The sequence below is a fragment of the Sapajus apella genome, unplaced genomic scaffold (assembly GCF_009761245.1).
Source record: "Sapajus apella isolate SASKATOON/1434 unplaced genomic scaffold, GSC_monkey_1.0 scaffold198, whole genome shotgun sequence".
Classification (NCBI taxonomy): domain Eukaryota; kingdom Metazoa; phylum Chordata; class Mammalia; order Primates; family Cebidae; genus Sapajus; species Sapajus apella.
In genome coordinates, this window is record NW_022437138.1 from 275,252 (window position 1) to 282,190 (window position 6,939).

Here is a 6,939-nt window from a genome sequence, read left to right on the forward strand (position 1 = left end):
TTGAGCCCCAACCCTTCCCACCACCCTGTGCTGCTCCAGCTCAGCCCTCAAGCACATGGTTGTGTTCATGAAGAGCCATGGCCATGACTTGGAGGGCCTGGCGAGTGTGCACATCATGCCTGCTTCTCATGATGCCCTGCGAGGTGGGCAGAGGCCAAGGGTGCTCAGGCCAAGCACCTGCTACAGCAGATCTGAGGCACCAGCAAGGACTGGCCGGGTGGTCCTAGGCAGGCTGATTTGCCCAGGTCTTAGGCCTGTCCCTCTCTTCACTGCCTCTCAGCTGCCCAGGCAAATGCCACCCAATGTCCCCTGCAGAGCAGCCCTGGAGCCTGGCTGCCTCCTGCCCTCCGTGGGGCTGCCTCTGCACAGAGTCTAAGTCATTTCCTCCCTGGGCAGTTTTCAAAATGGCTAAGTCTAGTGGAGAAAAGAATGGCTCAAAGGGACCACAGGCTTGAATTTGAAAAAATAAAAATGCGGCCGGGAGCAGTGGCTCACACCTGTAATCCCAGCACTTTGGGAGGCTGAGGTGGGCAGATCACAAGGTCAGGAGTTCAAGACCAGACTGGCCAACATGGGGAAACCCCATCTCTATTAAAAAATACAAAAATTAGCTGGGCCTGGTGGTTCATGCCTGTAATCACAGCTACTTGGGAGTCTGATGCAGGAGAATTGCTTGAACCGGGGCCCAGGAGGCGGAGGTTGCAGTGAGCCAAGATCAAGTCACTGCACTCCAGCCTGGGCTACGAGGAGTGAGACTTCATCTCAAATAAATAAAAATAAAAATAAAAATGCTTGATTCCAAAGTGTAGAGGCACTTTTATGTGAACGACTCACACTTCAACCTAAAGAAACAGTTATTTCCAAATTGTTTTCCACGGCAGCAATCTCCTCAAAATAAACACACGTGAGGTCTTCGAATGTATGTTAAAGGCCAATATTTGTTTTCTTTTTTGCTTAGGAAGAACCGACTTCATCGTTTGCATGAGGACCTGATATTCTTGGTCTGCTGTACCTTTTGTAATTTCCTCTGAATGAGAGGAAATATGGTTTCCAGTTATATTTAATCTACTTTAAACAAATCAAAGCAGAGATTTCTACTTCCTGCCTGTGTAATACTTGACTGCAGGCAGCTTCAAAGGGCAGAATCACTGTGTTCTTGTGATTGTGCCTCTGTTGTATCCTATTATAAACAGTTCAAAGCTCTGCATTGTATAGAAGCATGCAGAACAGCATGTAGAGATCGTTTTCTCTGGAGTGGCAGCAGAGCTGTGTGTACTGTTTTGGTTTGCCTTGTGCTGGTCGTGGATTAAGTTTAGATTTTCATAGAATATATATTTATGTAGAGACTCAGAGTTTATTTTTCCTGTTTTCTCCAGCACTGCTTAACTTGTTCTCTGAAACGTTTACCACAAATAGCAAGTGGGGCTCAGAGGATGTCTCTCTGTTCCTTGGCCTAAACTGGCAGGTGGTTGTAAAGGGCAGTGGGAGGGAAAGAAAACTAAAGGGAAACCAAAATGCTTATTTAGGGCTTGGTTTTCTGGCAGGTGAATTGGGCTTGGGAAACGCCACCTAGATTAGCAGCTGTTTCTGACTGGCCTCTCGCCAAAGCTGCATCCCTGGCTGGTGGCAGGGGGAGGGGGCTTCAAATTCGGGTGTTCCAAAGGCTGGATTGTTCCAGCAAAGATATTCATGGATTCCCAAAGCAAGTTCGCTTGTTTTAGGAACGGTTCCCGGAGGCGCCGCGGAGGCTGCTGGGCTGCCCTGTCTCCCGGGTCCGTGATGCCCGGGCCTGCCCTGTCTCCCGGGTCCGTGATGCCCGGGCCTGCCCTGTCTCCCGGGTCCGTGATGCCCAGGCCTGCTGTGTGCTGTGCATCCTGCTGTGTGCTGGGACAGTGTGCCAGATGCTGGCATCCAGGAACAGAGAGCAGTTTGCATGAACATGGCTACTGTACAGTTGGTTCTCATCTGCTGGGGTGCAGGCACCTGAAAGACACGGAGGAGCTAACCCAGCTGAGGAGGGTGTGTGCCAGTCAGGACCTGGGTTGCAGGGCGCATACATCACGCCACTGGGCTGCATAAGGCCTGGAGGAGGGGAGCAGGAAGGACTGGGTCATCAAGGACTGGATGGGGGGGGTTGCTCAACAACACGCCTGGATGTGCAGGTGCAGGCATGGCACCTGCCTCTCTGGAGCAGGGCCCAGAAAGACTCAATGGGGCTGCCATCCGGCCTGATGTGAGTTGCAGCGAGGCTGTGAGCCCTGGGGGAAAGCTGCAACCTGTGTGCATCGATCACAAGCGAGGGCTGGCTGTGTCCTGGTCCCGGGACAGCGGGGTGAGGGCCTCACTGCTGTGTGGGCAGAGCCGACTCACACCTTCACAGATGGGAAGTGAATCGGGAGGCGGCAGCAGGCACTGGGGCTCTCTATCTCTTGCCCATATTTGCCATGTTATTGTGAGAGCTCCAATTCCCTGTTCTCACTTCTTTGAAAGTGCTGATAAGATGGGAACAGAATAAATCAAATGCAAAGTTACATGTTTCCTGGCTTAGGAAGCAAAAACCTAAGTATAACTTGGGAAGTGCTCCTGGGCACGCCTTTCTTTCCCCAACGTAATTTTCCCTCTTTTAAAAAAAAATGATGGTAAAATACATCCAACATTCACTACTTTAATCATTTTTTTTTTTTTTTTTTTTGAGACAGGGTCTCGCTTTGTTGCCCAGGCTGGAGTGCAGTGGGGCAAACACAGCTCACTTCTGGGCTCAAGTGATCCTCCCAAGTAGCTGAGACTACAGGAGTGAGCCACAGTGCCCGACTGCGTCTTTAAAAATTGTTTGTAGAGACAGGGTCTGGCTATGTTGCCCAGGCTGGCCCAAACTTCCGGCCTCAAATGATCCTCCAGGCTGGGACTCCCAAAGTGCTGAAATTACACACATGAGCCACTGTGCCTGGCCCACTTTAACTTTTTTTTTCTTTTTTGAGATGGAGTCTCTGTCACCCAGGCTGGCATGCAGTGGCGTGATCTCAGCTCACTGCAATCTCCACTTCGCAGGTTCAGGTGATTCTCCTGCCTCAGCTTTCCTGGTAGCTGGGACTACAGACACACACCACCATGGTCAGCTGTTTTTTCTATTTTTTAGTAGACAGGGTTTTACCATGTTGGCCAGGGTGGTCTCGAACTCCTGACCTCAAGTGATCCACGTGCCTTGGCCTCCCAAAGTTCTGGGATTATAGGTGTGAGCCACCACACCCAGGCCCACTATAACTATTTTTAAGTGAGTCAAGTTTCACAGTGCCGTGCAGCCAGCACCACCACCATCTCCAGAATGTGGTCATCTTCCCAGGCTGAAACTGTTCCCATTGAACACCAGCTCCCCACTCCTCATGACTATCTCAGGAGCTGGCCTGAACACCACTGCCCTCAAGGTCACTCCGGAAGTAGAACTTCAGTTCAGTCCTCACTTCCTGCTGCTGCAGGTGTGCCTGGGATCCAGAGGTGGCTCCACGTGACCTTTTCCCCACAGGTCTGGCTGGGCCCTTGCTCCTCTTGGAGCTGGGTAGGGCTGGGTGGTCTGGGTAGGGATGCTCAGGGCAGCGGTCACCTGTTGCCCAGCTCTGGGTGGAGCCCTGAGAACAGCTGTTAGGTTCTAAAGAAAGGAGATCTGTCAGACGTTAGTCATCTGCACCACTGTCATAGCTGACGCTGATTGAGCTTCTGTATGCTGGGCATTGTCCCAAAAGCCCCCTGCATGCAGTTCTTGCCATTTAGTACTTTTTGTCTTGTGTTTACTGAATGGATACAATTGGAAGCTAGTTAAATTTAGCTCACGCCTTTGACTTGGGTGGAGGTGAGGAAGGGGGTCTCTGAGGCAGGGAATTGGGTGTGGGCTTTATTTTTAGGCATACTTTGGAGATACGGTGAGTTCCGTTCCAGACCACACTGCAGTAAAATGAATATCATAATGAAGTGGGTCATATAAATTTTTGTTCCCAGTACACGTAAAAGTTATGTTTACACTAAACTGTAGTACGTTCAATATACAATAGCATTTTATCTAAAAAAAACCAATATACATGCCTTAATTTAAAAATGCTTGGCTAGGCACAGTGGCTCACTCCTGTAATCCCAGCACTTTGGAAGGCCGAGGCAGGTGGATCACAAGGTCAGGAGTTTGAGACTAGCCTGGCCAACATTGTGAAACCCCATCTCTACTAAAAATACTTTAAAAAAAAAAAAAAAAAATTAGCCCTGGTGGCATGCGCCTGTAATCCCAGCTACTCAGGAGTCTGAGGCAGAAAAATCACTTGAACCCGAGAGTTGGAGGTTGCAGTGAGCCGAGATCGGGCCACCTGCACTCCAGCCTGGGCGACAGAGCGAGACTCCATCTCAAAAAAAAAAAAAAAAAAAAAAAGCTTTATTGCTAAAAATCCTAATGATCATCCAAGTCTTCAGTGAGTCAGAATTGTTTTGTTGGCAGAGGGTCTTGCCTCGCTGCTGATGCCTGCTGACGGATCGGGGTGGTTGCTGAACGGTAGGGGTTGTGGGTAATTTATTAAAATAAGATGACCGTGAAGCTTACCGCACTGATGGACTCTGCCTTTCACAAGAGATGCCCCAGCACTGGAGGCTGCTTGATAACATTCTACCCACAGTAGAGTGTCTTTCAAAATTAGAAATCCTCTCAAACCCTGCTGCTGCTTTATCGATTATGAAATATTCTAAATCCTTTGGTGACATTACAACCCTGTTCACAGCATCTGCCCCAGGAGGAGATTCTGTCTCAAGGAAGTACTTTCTTTGCTCATCCATAAGGAGCAACTCCTCATCTGTTCAAGTTGGATCCCGAGATTGCAGCAATTCAACCTCTTCTTCAGGCTCCACTTCTAACTCTAGTCCTCCTGCTGTTTCTACCACATCTGCAGTGACTTCCTCCACTGAAGTCCTGAACCCTCAAAGTCATCCAGGAGGGTTGGAATCCACCGCTTCCAAACTTCTGTTAATGTTGATATTTTGACCTCCTCCCATGAAGCAAAAATTTTTTTTTTTTTTTCCTTTTTTTTAGACAGAGTCTCACTCGTTGCTCAGTCTGGAGTGCAGTGATGTGATTGTGACTCATGGAAGTCTCAGCCTCAGCCTCCCGATTAGCTGGAACTACAAGCATGCACCACCACACCTGGCTTTTTTTTTTTTTTTTTTTTTTTAACAGAGTCTCCCTATGTTGCCCTGGCTGGACTCCTGGGCACAAGTGAGTCTTCTGCCTCAGCCTCCCAAATTGTTGAAATTACAGGTGTAGGTCACCTCACCTTGCCTACTTTTCATGGCATCTATAATGGTTTTCAATTTAGTTTGCCCAGGCCCATCAGAGGTATCGCTATCTCTGGCAACTATAGCCTTATGAAATGTATTTCTTGAATAATAAGACTTGAAATTGAAATTACTGTTGGATCCACGGGCCACGGAATGGATGTTGTGTTCGCAGCCATGCAAACAGCGTTATCTCCTTGTCCATCTCCATCACAGCTCCAGGTCGACTACGGGCATGGTCAGTGAGCAGTCATATTTTGAAAGGATTTTTAACATTTTGCAACAGTGGGCTTCAAATATTCAGTAAACCCTGCTGTAAACAAATGTGCTGTCATCCTGATTTTCTTGTTCCATTTCTGGAGCACAGGCAGAGAAGATTTGGCATCATTTTTAAGGCCCTAGGATTTCTGGAATGGTGGATAAATATTGGCTTCAGTGTAAAGTCACCAGCTGCATTAGCCCCTAACAAGAGAGCCAGCCTTTTCTTTGAAACTTTGAAGCCAGTCACTGACTTCTCCTCTCTAGCTAGAGAAGTCCTAGATGGCATCTTCTTCCAATAGAAGGCTGTTTCACCTACGTGGACAATCTGTTTAGTGCAGCCACCTTCGTCAGTGATCTTAGCCAGGTCTCTGGATCACTTGCAGCTTCTACATCAGGACCTGCTCTTTTACCTTGCGCTTCGATGTTATGAAGATGGCTTCCTTCCTTAACCTTATAAACAAACCTCCACTAGCTTCTAATGTTTCTTCTGCAGCTTCCTCACCGCTCTCAGCCTTCACAGAATTGAAGAGAAGTAGGACCTTGCTCTGGATTAGGCTTTGCCTTAAGGGAATGTCGTGGCTGGTTTAATCTTTTATCCAGACCGCTACCACATTCTCCGTATCAGCAATAAGGCTGTTTTGCTTTCTTGTCATTTGTGTTCTTGAAGGAAATTAAAAGTGGAGGAGCACTTTTAATTTCCTTCAAGAACTTTACCTTTCCATTCACAATTTGGTTGTTTGGTGCAAGAAGCCTAGCTCTCAGCCTGTCTCAACTTTGGACATGCCTTCCTCACGAGGCTTAATCATTTCTAGTTTTTGATTTAAAGTGAGAGATGTGCAGCTCTTCCTTTCACTTGAACACTTAGAGGCCAACATAGGGTTATTAATTGGCCTAATTTCAATATTGTTGTGTCTTAGGGAATACAGAGGCCTGAGAGAGGGACAGAGATGGGGCCTGGGCAGTCAATGGAGCAGTCAGAACACACACTTTGTCAGTTAAGTTCACTGTCTTATATGAACATAGTACGTCGTGCCCAAAACACTTAAAATAGTAACATCAAAGATCACAGGCTGGGTGTGGTGGCTCACACCTGCAATATCAACACTTCATATAAAAATTATCCAGGCATGGTGGCACATGCCTGTGGTCCCAGCTACTCGGTAGGCTGAGGTGGGAGGATTGCCTAAGCCTGGGAGATTGAGGCTGCAGTGAGCCATGATCCCACTACCGCACTCCAGCCTGGGCAGCAGAGTGAGACCCTGTCAAAAAAAAAAAAAAAAAAAAAAAAAGATCATTAGTCATGAGGCAGAATAGGGTCTGGAGGCAGGGAACCTAAACCCCCAGCTTTTCTGCACTGGCAGATGGGAAATTGGCTGG

General features: G+C 48.0%; 1 long non-coding RNA gene across 1 annotated transcript; it reads right to left on the reverse strand.

Moving 5' to 3' along the window:
• Positions 1 to 247: 247 nt before the first annotated feature.
• LOC116543842 lies at positions 248 to 6,427 on the reverse strand. Its single transcript, XR_004265725.1, has 3 exons — positions 6,336 to 6,427; positions 1,593 to 1,596; positions 248 to 260 (listed from the first exon to the last, which is right to left on the reverse strand). It is a non-coding gene; the product is annotated as an uncharacterized LOC116543842 (long non-coding RNA).
• Positions 6,428 to 6,939: the final 512 nt, after the last annotated feature.